The following is an 11,490-nucleotide window of genomic DNA, read 5'->3' as shown; positions in this document are numbered from 1 at the left end:
CTTCCGAGTTTGTTTTGGAGAGGAACAGCCCCTAATGAGCTGGCCTGTTTCCCTGTGGCTTGGAGCGGCCCAGGCCCACTGCTGGGTGCCTCTAAGACAGCAAAGGAACACTGGGGTGGTGTCTGTCCTTTCTGAGAGGCCTAGTTCTAGGCCATTAGGGACAAAAAAAGAGACTGGGTCAGTTAGTGAGCTCCTGGTCTCTGGGAACAGTCAAGCAGAGGCAGGGGTTTCATACAGGGAATCCTTCTATGCCTGGCGAAGTGCATGGACTCGCCCTCTCGGCGTTTGTTCCTTTAAACTGCATTTATTACATCCGTTGTATGCATCCTGATGCGGGTGGGGGCGAAACGGTGTGATGTCGAGGGATTGCCTTAACATACTCCAGCGAGGAAACCCAAAGAGAAAAAGAGACAACAGCAGGTGAAGCAGGCACGGCAAAATCATGATAGTTGTCGTATCCAGGTGATGGGTACGTAGAATCGACTGTACTGGTGTCTATTTTTGTGTGTATAGAAAATGTGCAGAATAAAAACTAAAAATGACTTAGTTAACAGAACGTGTCCTAGATGCACGGGGTAAAGAAGTCTACGGCACCAAAGGACAGTGAGTGGAAGGCAAGTTGGCTGCCGTTCCTGGGGCCCATGTCCCCTGTGGGGACTGAGCCCCCTTCCCAGCATCCTCCGCAGCCCTGCCGGACACCGAACGTGTACATACAGACCTATGAGTTCACTTTTCCCCCCCATTATTTTAAGACATATTTTAAGAGATAACAAATCACAGAGGCAGAGACACAGTCAGAGGGAGAAGCAAGCTCCTTGCAGGGAGCCCACTGCAGGACTTGATCCCAGGACCCCAGCATCACACCCTGACCAAAGGGAGATGCTCAACTGCTGAGCCACCCAGGCGTCCCTCATTCTTCTTTCTCACAAGCACCCATGGTACTGTGTTTGACAAATGGTTTCACATAATGTACACATCCTGACTTCAAAGGACTTTGGTATTTTTCTATAGATAAACGTCGTTCCTTCCTATCCATGGTATTATGTGGCCGATCGAGTTCTGTTTATTAGTTTGTCCCAGAACACTGCATTTTCACCCTCGCTCCCCATTTCTGTGTGTACACCTGGATGGTTGGGGTGGAGCTTGCACAGGATTCCCTGGTTGGGGTCCATGTGACTCAGCCACTCCTGTGGAGATGGGCCCTGAGGCCACCGTCCCAGACAACTCTGCCCTGACCGTCCGTGGCCTCGTCCACGTCTAGACTTTGCTCCCGGCTCTAGACATCCTTTTCCATCAGCCCACATACACCTGCCTCGTGTGTTAAGACCTCTGCGTGCTATTTCCCGATTCTGGATGCTCCGGAGTTGATCTAGCCATCTAGCCATCTCTCCTTCTCCACAGACGTTTTGGTGGTTCCTGATCTTTCACCATTGCAAAGCGTGACTAGCCTTGTGCAGTCGTCAATCTGTGCATGTGTACACATGTAGGCGAAACTCCCGGAGGTGGAGCTGCTGAAGCAGAGTCTGTACATTTGTCATTTGGATAGACGTTGTTGGAAAGTGTGACAGTGCTCCTTTTGTACCCCCCACTGAAGCTGTCTTCTAGCGCTACGGTTCTTGGAGGCTCAGAGAGGGTGAGTGACCAGGCTGGGATGACACAGCTAGTGAGTGCTGACATGGAGACCAGAGCCCAGGAGGCTGAGCCTGGGCTGGTGATCTTTGCAAGGCACTTGGCTGGCTCCTGTGTGTCCCGAGCTGCTTGGGGCCTGGGACCTTCCCTATAAGTCTGAAGGCCTCGTCTCTCCTGGAATGTGTCTGGTAAGCAAGCACCGCCCACTGGCCTGGTCAGCCCAGGAGCTTGTCACACGGAGGCCCTGGGAAGACGCGGTGTCCAGCCTCTGTAGCTCCCTTCGCCCCTGCCCTGCCCCCACCTTCCCTACAGCATCTTCATAAACGGCTCTGTCACAGTGAGGCATCCTTGGGAGCCAGAGTGGTGTTGCTTGGAGACAACTGGGCAACAGATCTGGGTTATTTAAAGGAGGGAGAGGGAGGGAGGGAAGGGGTGACAGCCTGTTTATTCAGGAGTGGACGATCTCCCTGCCCCAGGGTTTGGCAGACCCTGTCTCAAGCTCCCCCCACCTCCTGTCTCATTATTCCCAGTGTCCAGGGCCTGGGATTCTGCGGGGAGACACAGCAGAAGGCCACTGGGAGCACCTTTCTGATAGGGGGGCGGCGGATTCGCTGCAGGTCCTGGGGAGGCACTGGACAAGTGCTGGCTGGGGAAGGCAGAGGAGGGAGGACGTTAAGGCGAGGAACAGGCCTCGGAGGGGCTCTTCTGATGATGATGGTAGCCACAGCTACTACTATGTATTGAGCTTCCTCTCAGACAATGCATTTTTAAGAGCTTTAATTACCCAGTTGAGGTAGATGTGTCTATTCTCTCCCTCCTTTTTTTTTTTTTTAATTTATTCATGAGAGACAGAGTGAGGCAGAGACACAGGCAGAGGGAGAAGCAGGCTCCCTACAGGGAGCCTGATGCGGGCCTCGATCCTGCGACTGCACATTCATGACCTGAGCTGAAGGCAGATGCCCAACTACTGAGCCACCCAGGCGCCCCGTGACTATTCTCAATTTATAGATATAGAAAAAGAGACTCAGAGGGGCTCAGAGCCTCGCCTGAGGTCACACAGCTAACAAGTGGCAGCAACTGAATTAAAACTCAGGTCCATCTGATGCCCAAGCTGGAATGAAGCACTGCACATGGCTAGAGTTGGCAGGGCCCTTGCAGCGCACCCACTTGCATCCTGAGCTGACCTGGAAGGTCGTGCTGGGTGCCCCCCATCCCCACTCCCTGCGCAGGAAACACCCGGGTGGGAAACTCTCAGTTTCTTTGTTGGCCTCTCCCACAGGTCTGTGAGCACCTAGGGCAGGGTGAGGTCTTGTTTACCTCTGTGCCCTGAGCCCAGGGTCAGGTGTATTGTAGGTGCTTAGAGAACATTGTCACATGGAGCTGGGGTGCTTAAGCAGCTCTCCCTGAGACAGGGTCCTCATGGTCACCCTGATAGCCCTGCAGAGCCGAAAGGATGGTGTCCTCCCCTGGAGCTTTCTCTGCCCCAGCTGGATAGACCTGGGCCCTTTGGCATTTCCCTGGGGCTGGGTTTCAGATCTGCACCCTCTGGCCGTCTTGCTGAGATCCGGCACCCATGTTCCTGGGCAGGTGTGGTCTGATGAGCCGGGAGCCCTTCAAAGCACAGGGTAGAGCCGTGAGGGCTGCTGGGTATGGGAGCACAGGGTATCTGGCTGTGCATGGTCTGGGACGCCCCACTAGAAGGAAGTTAACTCCTCAGTGCTCTAGCTTTTCGAGAGAGGACAACGCAAACTGAGCTAGGGTGGATCGTGGTGAGGACGGTTGGAATAGAGCAGTGGGGGTGGAATGGGGAGGGATGAGCCAGGCGGGTGTGCAGAGGGACAAGTCAATACATGCATAGGTCGGGGCAGCCCGGGTGGCTCAGCAGTTTAGCGCCACCTTCGGCCCAGGGCCTGATCCTGGAGACCTGGGATCAAGTCCCACGTTGGGCTCCCTGCATGGAGCCTGCTTCTCCCTCTGCCTGTGTCTCTGCCTCTGTCTCTTTCTCTCTCTGTCTCTCATGAATGGATAAACAAAATCTTAAAAAAAAAAAATACATGCATAGGTCTGGGCTTGTGCTGCGGCTGGCACTGTCCCCTCATCCTCCTCTGAGCCCCACTGCACTGCCTTGTGCAGCTCATCACGGCCTGCCTTCAAATCGGGCCTTGGTATCCACCTAAACACGGTGGTGATAAAGGCTGCTCTGTGCCAGGGTGGTGCTGCGGGGTGGTGAATTCATCACCCCATTTAAGGGTGACACTCACCTGCCCAGGTGTCACTGTCATCCTTTTATAGATGCGTGCCCGGAGGCTCAGAGGCCTCCATCATTTCTCAAGTAGCCCTGTAGTACGCTCTTCCTTACTATTCTTTTGTGTTACTTACTTCATAGCATGAGTCCCTCCAGAATGATCTCACTTCTGGTGGTCCCGATGTTAAACCTATTTCTTACCTGGAGTCTTGGTCAAAAAAGTTGGAACCAGGTGTGTGAATTTCAGTCACAGGAGATGTCATCCCTGAACCCAGACCCAAAAGAGGGTACAACCAATAACATTAATGATCCTGCTGATGACTATGATGCCAATTGTTGAACATGTATCCTGTGCCTGGTAGGAGTGCTCAGGTCCAGGGCCCTGTGAAGAGGTGAGGGGGAAAGAGTCCAGAGAGACAGAGATCCTGTCAGCAGGGAAGACTGCTTGGAGGAGGTAAAGTGTGAATGCAGCCTTTGAAGAACACCTCTGCCTGGCAGGTTCAGGGCTAGGTCAGAGTGCAAGCTCGGGTGGCAATAATAGTAACGCTAGCCATAGGTGCCATCAGTGAGCTCCAGCTGAGTGCCAGGCACCCCTTCAATCCTCCAGACATTCCTGGGAGGCAGGAGCCACACATCATTTTACAAATGAAGAAAAGGAAACTCGAAAAATGTGGGGACTTTTAGGGTAGGGATCTCATGGTGGTAACGTTAGGGAGGCTAGATCCAGAGCTCTGCTCAGAGTCCATGTCTGTAAGCCCCAGGCCGTACACGGAAGGGGCTTGAACCGAAGAGGGATGCTGAGTCCTGGAGATGGGGCAGTGGGCCTGGAGGGCCAGACAGGCACAGCAGGACCCCAGGCAGCCAGGGCAGGTGGGAATTGGTCTGTGTTGGGACTCAGACAGCAGGTGTGTGATAGGGAGGCTCAGGGGCCATCTGGCTCAAGGGGAAGACCACAGGCTCCGAGACACCCCCCACCCTGGTGGGCCCACCAGAGCAATGCCATGGGGAGCGAGGCTGGGTCGGCTCCCTGCCCTGACTCCGTCCCTTCCTCCAGCCCAGCCTCCTGCGGTCTGTGGTGGGCTTAGCGGGGAGCAAGGAGCCGAGAAGCACAGGAGGGCCTGTTTGTCATCTTCCGCCAAGTCTCATCTTTGCTGTTTGAACTCAGCTCCTCTGCCTTCCGGTGAGGCATTTGTGTGCCTGTCAGGAAATAATTTTTGGCTTGAGTGTTCCCATGAGGCAACTGGGGTTCCCACAGTTTGTGTTTCTGTGCAGGGACTGAACTTGAGAGTCTCTTCCAAGAGCACCAGCACCTTGCCTGCTTGGGCCAAGGGGGCTGTGGAGGCCACTGGCAATTCTGGAAGTGTGAGTAGTGGGGCTATTTGGCTACTCTCTGTAGCTCTGGGCTGCAGTAGGTTCGTTTGTTGCACACACACACACAGGCTCACTTGTATGTCCACACTCGCGCTCATTGGACATTTGTGCACACATGCATACCCGTTATTCACGTCTCTGCAAACATGAGCTCATACATGAGCAACACAAGCATGTATGTATGCACACACAAGTGCTCACCCACGGGGCCCTGGCATTCTTTTTTTTTTTTTCCTGGCATTCTTTAGATGATAGGGTGATGTCTTGGGTGCTTATGCTAGGGTGATGTCTTGGGTGCTTATGCATGTAGAATGTGGGGTGGTGGTAGAACTAGCTGGTGGGGGTGCCGGCAGAGTGGGCATAGGTCCCGAGCCCTCTAGTGTTTGAAATCCTGTTCTGGGACCATTGATCCTTTCTCAGGGACCTTTGGGCTTCTGCTCCAAGCTTCCAGATGTCTCAGAAGCTTCTGGGGGCAATTTAGGCTCAAAGTATTAGCGTAGGGATTCTTGCCTCCTGCTTCAGGCAGGGGAGGGAGCAGAGTGCCTTCCCTTGGGCATATCTAGGAGTTGCTCTGTGTCCCTTCCTTACTCTCTTCCTCCCAGGTCCAGGGTGGGGCCCATCTGGTCCTGGGCCTTTCTTGTGGTTGGGAGGACCCTCAGCCCCATGACCCGCAGGGACTTGGTGGAACCTCAGGAGCTGGGGGTGGGCTGGTGAGGCTGAGCACTGTGGTCTGGATGGAGTCTGAGACGTGACCCTGAAATAGCTTCAGGCTTCCGGTCCTTTACCTCTGGGTCTACCCGCTGAGCCTCGAGGCTGTCTGTTGGAGCTAGAAGGGCTGTGATTGCTGGCTGTCCGGGGGACACCTCTGCCCTGGGCTTTTCTGCTTGATTCAACAAGAATAGTAGGTGCACACCTACTGTGTCCATGGTGAAAAGAAATGAGTGAGTTTGGCACTGCGCTGGAGACCAAAAGACAGGTCAGAGTCAGAAATTTGTCTTCCAGGGGCTCAGTCTAGAGAAACAGATGGATGCAGACGCAGCCCCCAGCATCTGCTGGAGAGTGAGGGAGAGGGAGCCGCATGTATGCACATGTGTGTATTTGTATGCACGTGCATGCATGTATGTGTGCATGCACCCGTGTGCGCGTGCTCATGCTCGTGCAGGGTACACCCTTACTTTAGTCCTGCCTCAAGGGGGCATTGTCCAGGAATGCAGCATCCTCAGGATGGCAGGCAGGGATATCCTGGGGAATCTGGCAGGGGGTGGGGTGAGTTATGTGGTTGTGGCAAGAGGAGGAAGGAGGGGAATGGCGCCCAAGGATGGAGCCTACCATGTGCAGCATGCTACCCCAGGCATTAGGCACCCCAGCTCTGGGCTTCTCAGCACCCCCTGGAAGGAAGCCAGGCCGGCTTATGGATGAGGAACCTGGAGATCAGAGAGCTTGTATCACGCATCCCAGACCACACAGCCTGTAGACTGTGGGCCTGTTTGAGCCTAGCTCTGCCCGATTCTGAAGGCTGTCGGGTGTGCTTCTCTGGCCGCTCCTGGCACATGTTGGGTGGGCAGAGGCCAGCCTGCAGCTGCGGGCAGGCCTTCCAGGGGCCTCAGTTTCCTCATCCACTAAAATAGGGTCAGTGACAGTAGTTAGTTCACAAAATCATTCCAGGTGAATGAAGCACTTGAAACGTGGGTGCTGGAGACCTGGTAAGAGAACCACCAAGGACAACAGTTCCTTTTGTCTTCATTCATTCCCAGGGCTAAGGGGGGGGGCGGGTAATGCGGGAGCTGGGTACCCCCTCCCAGCCCAGCGCCCTCCGGCCTGACAGCCTGACGTTGGAAGGAGGTGAGGCCACCGTCCTGGGGAGAGCCGCTCCACCAAGGCCCCCTCCGGCCCGCGTGGGGGCGAGACAGGTAGTGACAGGTGAGGAAGAAGGATTTCCCGAGCGCGGAGAGAGGGAGGAAGTGACTCACTAACCACAACAAAGCCGGGCTCGGGGAGAGGAGGCGGCGGCGAGAGTGAGCGCACGTGGGTGCGGGCGGCGGGGCCGGGGGCGGGGCCGGGGGCGGGGGCGGGGTGGCCACGGGCCCGCGTGGGCCGCTGGGCGCCGAAGGGGCGGGGTCGCGAGTGTCACCGTGAGCGGGCAGGGGGACGGGGGCCGAGGGTCCCCTCGCTTCCCCAAGTGTCTGCCGCGCTCTTTGCTTTGAGCCTCGGGCCGAGGGGCGTCCAGGGCTGGGGAGGGCCCGCGCCGAGCGGACAGTCCGCCCTGTGCCCGTCGGAGTGGCCGCGGCCCAGAGAGGGCCGTCGCCTAAGCTCAGGGTGCACAGCACCGGGCGGCATTTCTCGGGCTCCCGGATGCTCGATGCTCGTCTGCGCCCCGCCGAGGCCCGGCCCGGCTTCAGAAAGCGGAGCGCGCGGGGGAGCTGCGGCCGCCGAGCTCCCGGGGAGCGGGCGCCTGGGGGGGGGGTGGCGCCAAAGCGCGCTGGCTTCTTTCTGCAGCCCGGGAGGCTGGATGCAGGGTTTGGGCATCTTCCAGAACAAGCCGAACTAATGGCAAGGGAAGAGGAACTGGCTTCACGGGCAGGCTCCCCCGCCCCAAACTTTTCCTCCCCGCGGAGGGTGGGCGGGCGGAGGGAGGAAGCGGGGCGGAGAGGGTGGGGCCAGCCGTGCGCTCCCCGCCCCGCGGCCCCGGCCCCGGCCCCGGGAGGCCGATCCGGACGCGGCCGGGTGAGTGTGTCTTTAAATCCGCGCCCCCCGCCCCCTCGGCGGCTGGGCGGGGGGGGGGGGCTCCGGCGGGCCGGGGGCGGGCGCGGGGATTGGCGGCCCTGCAGGGTCCGCCCCTCGGCGTGGGGGGCTCGGGCGCAGCGCGGCGCGCGGCCGCGGGGGTCGGGGCGCGCATCTCCCGCCCTGCGCGCGGGCTGCGGTTCCCCGGCCTCGCCCGGCTGCGCCCGGCCTGCGCGCCCCCGGAGCCGCCTGTGCCCACGGATGGGCTGGGGAAGCGGGGAGGAGCGAGCCCGAGCCCGCGCGGGGCGCGCCCAGCCGCCGCCCGACTTGGCGCCCGCAGTCCGGGCGCAGCGCGCCAGCCGCAGGAGCGCGGACGCCCCCCGGAGCCGCGGGCTGGCAGGTACCCACGCGGCCGGACCGGGGCTGGCGACGGGAGGGCAGGCCCGGAGTCCCCGGGGCACCCCCTGGCCTTGCGTGGGGCTGCTCGGACCACCCACGCCCCGGCCCCGGGAGCGCACGCCTCCTGGGCTCCGCTCCAAACCCGCCCGGGATTAGCGCCCGGGGAGAAGCGGGACCTCGATAAAGCGCGGGCGGTTAGGGAGGGGTTCGCCGGTCCCGGGCTGGGTCCTGCCCCAAGGTTTCCCTCGCACTGGGGTGAACGTGGGCGGGCAGCACTTGCACCCTTGGGGCCAGGCCGGGGCACTGCCTTGAGCCAGGTTCCCCGCGCCCGTTGGAGGGGGGAGCCGGCTCCTGATCCACACGTGGGGGGTCTCCGGGCGCATCTTTAAAAGACTTGAGGCCCATGGAACGGGTTCGGGTTACGAGGGCCCAGTGGCTCCAGCTTTGATTCTGAGCTCCTCTGGCCCTGTCCCTCTGCAGACCTGGGTCCGTCTGCAGACCTGGGTCTCCCAGGAAAAGAGTGAAAAGACTCACTCTTTTCATCACCAGAGGTTTCTCCTGAAGAGCCAGGGACTTGTCAGAAAGCAGAGTGGGGTGTGGGAGGCCGGCTGCACCTGCCACTGTAGCGGCCAGGACAGTGTGAACCTGTTCTTATCCCTTGGGGACTGAGAAATGGAAGAAAGCTTCATGGCTTCAGGAAGCTTCTGGGATTCCTGACTCTTCCAACCATAGGTCTAGGCACCAACTCCTTGGCTTCTGTACAGAGCAGCTGGACCCAGTGACCGAGCACCTCTTAAGTGCCTGGCCCTGGCCTCTGCTGGGGAGGGTGGGAGTGTGGGAGGACTCCCAGCGCGCTGTCCCTCAGGTGGCTCAGGCCTCTGGAGAGTGCAAGACACATACAGAAAGTTTGCTGATACAAGCTTTCCATACCAGTCGCAGACTAATAATAGTGGAAGTGCCAAGAGGCTACATGCGATTAATTGCTAAATGAGTGATGTAGGCTGCCATCAATGGGGGGGGGGGCGCAGTGGGGCAAGGGTCCTGGGATCCCTTCTCAGGCAATCATATGCGTCTGTTTAAATCTATTTAAAACGTTCCAGCACCATACCCATCCCTCCCTGTTATCCTGCTGGTAGTGAGGACCTCTCCACCTCCGTGGACAGGGAGCAGCAGGAGGGATTCTCTTGCGTGTATGTGCCCCCATCCCAGTGTATGTGTCCCCAGCCCCATTCTCAGCCCCCCCCCACCCCCGCCCAGTAGATTTCTATAGAAACCCATTTGGTTTTGGAGTCAGGCCGAGCTCGGGACTCTCTCAGCTTCCCTGGGGCCTCTGAGGTTTAAGGTCTGGGTCCAACCCTATATAGGAGGTTCAGAGGCCAGCAGGGAGGAAGTCCTCACTTCATTTCTGAAGAGCCTCTATTGCCCGGGGCTGGGAATGAGGCTGGAAGGCTGGAGGCCCTGAGCCAGAGTTTCCTGTGAGCACAGACGGGCACTCTCCCCTTTGCTGGCCATCAGGTATTGATGTGGGTATTGATGGAATTGGGGGTGCCGAAGGACTGGGCTGGCTTGATGTGTGGGTGGTCCCGGGCCAGCACTGACCTCACTCTGAAGTTTGCTGTGTCTGGGGCTCTGCTCCCGCCCCCATCGTCCCTGGCAGGTTTCTGCTTTTCTGGAACACTTGGTGGAGGTGGCATTGTGCTTGAGCTCATGGCCTTGGGCACTGTTCTGGGAGAGGGGGTTGCCGAGCTTGCCCATGGCTGGCATTGTGAGCACTTGTGTGAATACACCACTCGCCTCCAAAGAGTCGGCTCATGCAGGGGCACCCGGGCACAGGTGGGGGATACTGGTGCGCATGCTGGGGTTTATGGCTGTGTGGGCAGAGGCAGAGGGGAACTGGATGCAGACAAGAATGAAGACAGATGCAGGAAGGCAGCAGAGGTGGACCAGGCAACCCAAGGGTACAGATGTGTGCAGGTGACCATGTGGACACCTAAGCGTGGACCACACATGGGCCACAGACGTGAGGTGGATTACACCTTGGTGGGGACTCGAGCTTCCCCATACAAGAGGCATATGTGTCGTGGGCAGGCATAGGGATGATGGGCATGGATGTGAGCTGACATCCACAGACTCGGGGCCTGGAGTCACATGGAAGGGGCTCGAGTACCTGGAGCCAGATGTGGAGTTGGCCGTGGGCTCCTGGGGGAAGTGGACACATACACGTCAGGCCAGGACATGGTCAGGTGGGTTCCAAAGTGTAGCCTGCAGTGTGCACTGCTCAGTTGCCCTTGTGACTCCGTGTGGCAGAGGAAAGTTGTCCCATTTTGAGTGGTGGTGGTAGTACAGGTGATCTGTGGTGTGGCTTTGTTTCTAGGCCCCCACTGGGGTTTGAAGACCCTACAGGACTTGCTCTTTGTTTTACTCTGAGCGTCATTTGACCTCCCTACTTCCTAAGTTACACGGCTGGGTGCGTGCCCTCAGCACCAGCAGGGGCTCCTTGAACCTTAAAGTCTCCTCTATCCTGGGTTTCCAGAAGTTTCCTGAAGTGAGGCTGTATGGCCTGGGTAGGGAAGGAACCTGGCGGGAAATCTCCTTCGGACCCCAAGCCTGAGGCTCTCCAGTGGGGAAGGGATGATTCTTTTTTTAAAAAATAAGTTTATTTATTTATTTGTTTGTTTTTAATAATCTCTACACTCAACGTGGGGCTTGAACTCCTGACCCTGAGATCAAGAGTCACAGGCTGAGCCAACCAGGTGCCCCAGGAAGGGACCCTTCTTAGGGAAGAGAAAAGGCAGACCTGTGGCAGCAGGGGGGCCGGGGGAGTGTCTTTGTTGAGACTGTTGCCCTCAGGTATGGACTGCCCCTCCCTGAAACCCTGGGCTTGGACAGGGAAGGCCCCCCCCCCCCCACCTTCTGGCTGTGGTCACTTCTGTTCTGTCCAGCCTGGAGATTGGAGCCAACCCAGAGTCTAGACACAGCCTGACACTAACTCACTGCGTGACCCTGGGCAGGTTTCTTAATGTCCAAATTGATTTACCTTTAGCATGAAACTCCTCATCTTTAAAATGGGACCAGTAAGTCCCTAGTCCTTGAGGGTGTTTTGAGGTCTAAATGGGAGAAAATAA

At 58.0% G+C, this 11,490-nt stretch overlaps 1 protein-coding gene across 3 annotated transcripts in view; it reads left to right on the top strand.

The window, feature by feature from the left end:
• Positions 1-7,930: 7,930 nt before the first annotated feature.
• Positions 7,931-11,490, top strand: part of PALD1 (phosphatase domain containing paladin 1) — a 77,218-nt gene continuing 73,658 nt past the window's right edge. For 2 of the 3 annotated variants that reach the window (XM_055325726.1, XM_055325724.1), the window contains exon 1: positions 8,125-8,366. The gene's annotated coding sequence lies outside the window, so the exon portion shown is untranslated. Of the gene's footprint in view, positions 7,970-8,124; positions 8,367-11,490 lie in introns of those variants that run through there. The other variant, XM_055325725.1, reaches the window with a different exon arrangement.

This window comes from Nyctereutes procyonoides, unplaced genomic scaffold (genome assembly GCF_905146905.1).
Source record: "Nyctereutes procyonoides isolate TBG_1078 unplaced genomic scaffold, NYPRO_anot_genome, whole genome shotgun sequence".
Classification (NCBI taxonomy): Eukaryota; Metazoa; Chordata; class Mammalia; order Carnivora; family Canidae; genus Nyctereutes; species Nyctereutes procyonoides.
The sequence above is the reverse complement of the archived record's forward strand: the minus strand, read 5'-3'. Positions and strand labels throughout refer to the sequence as shown.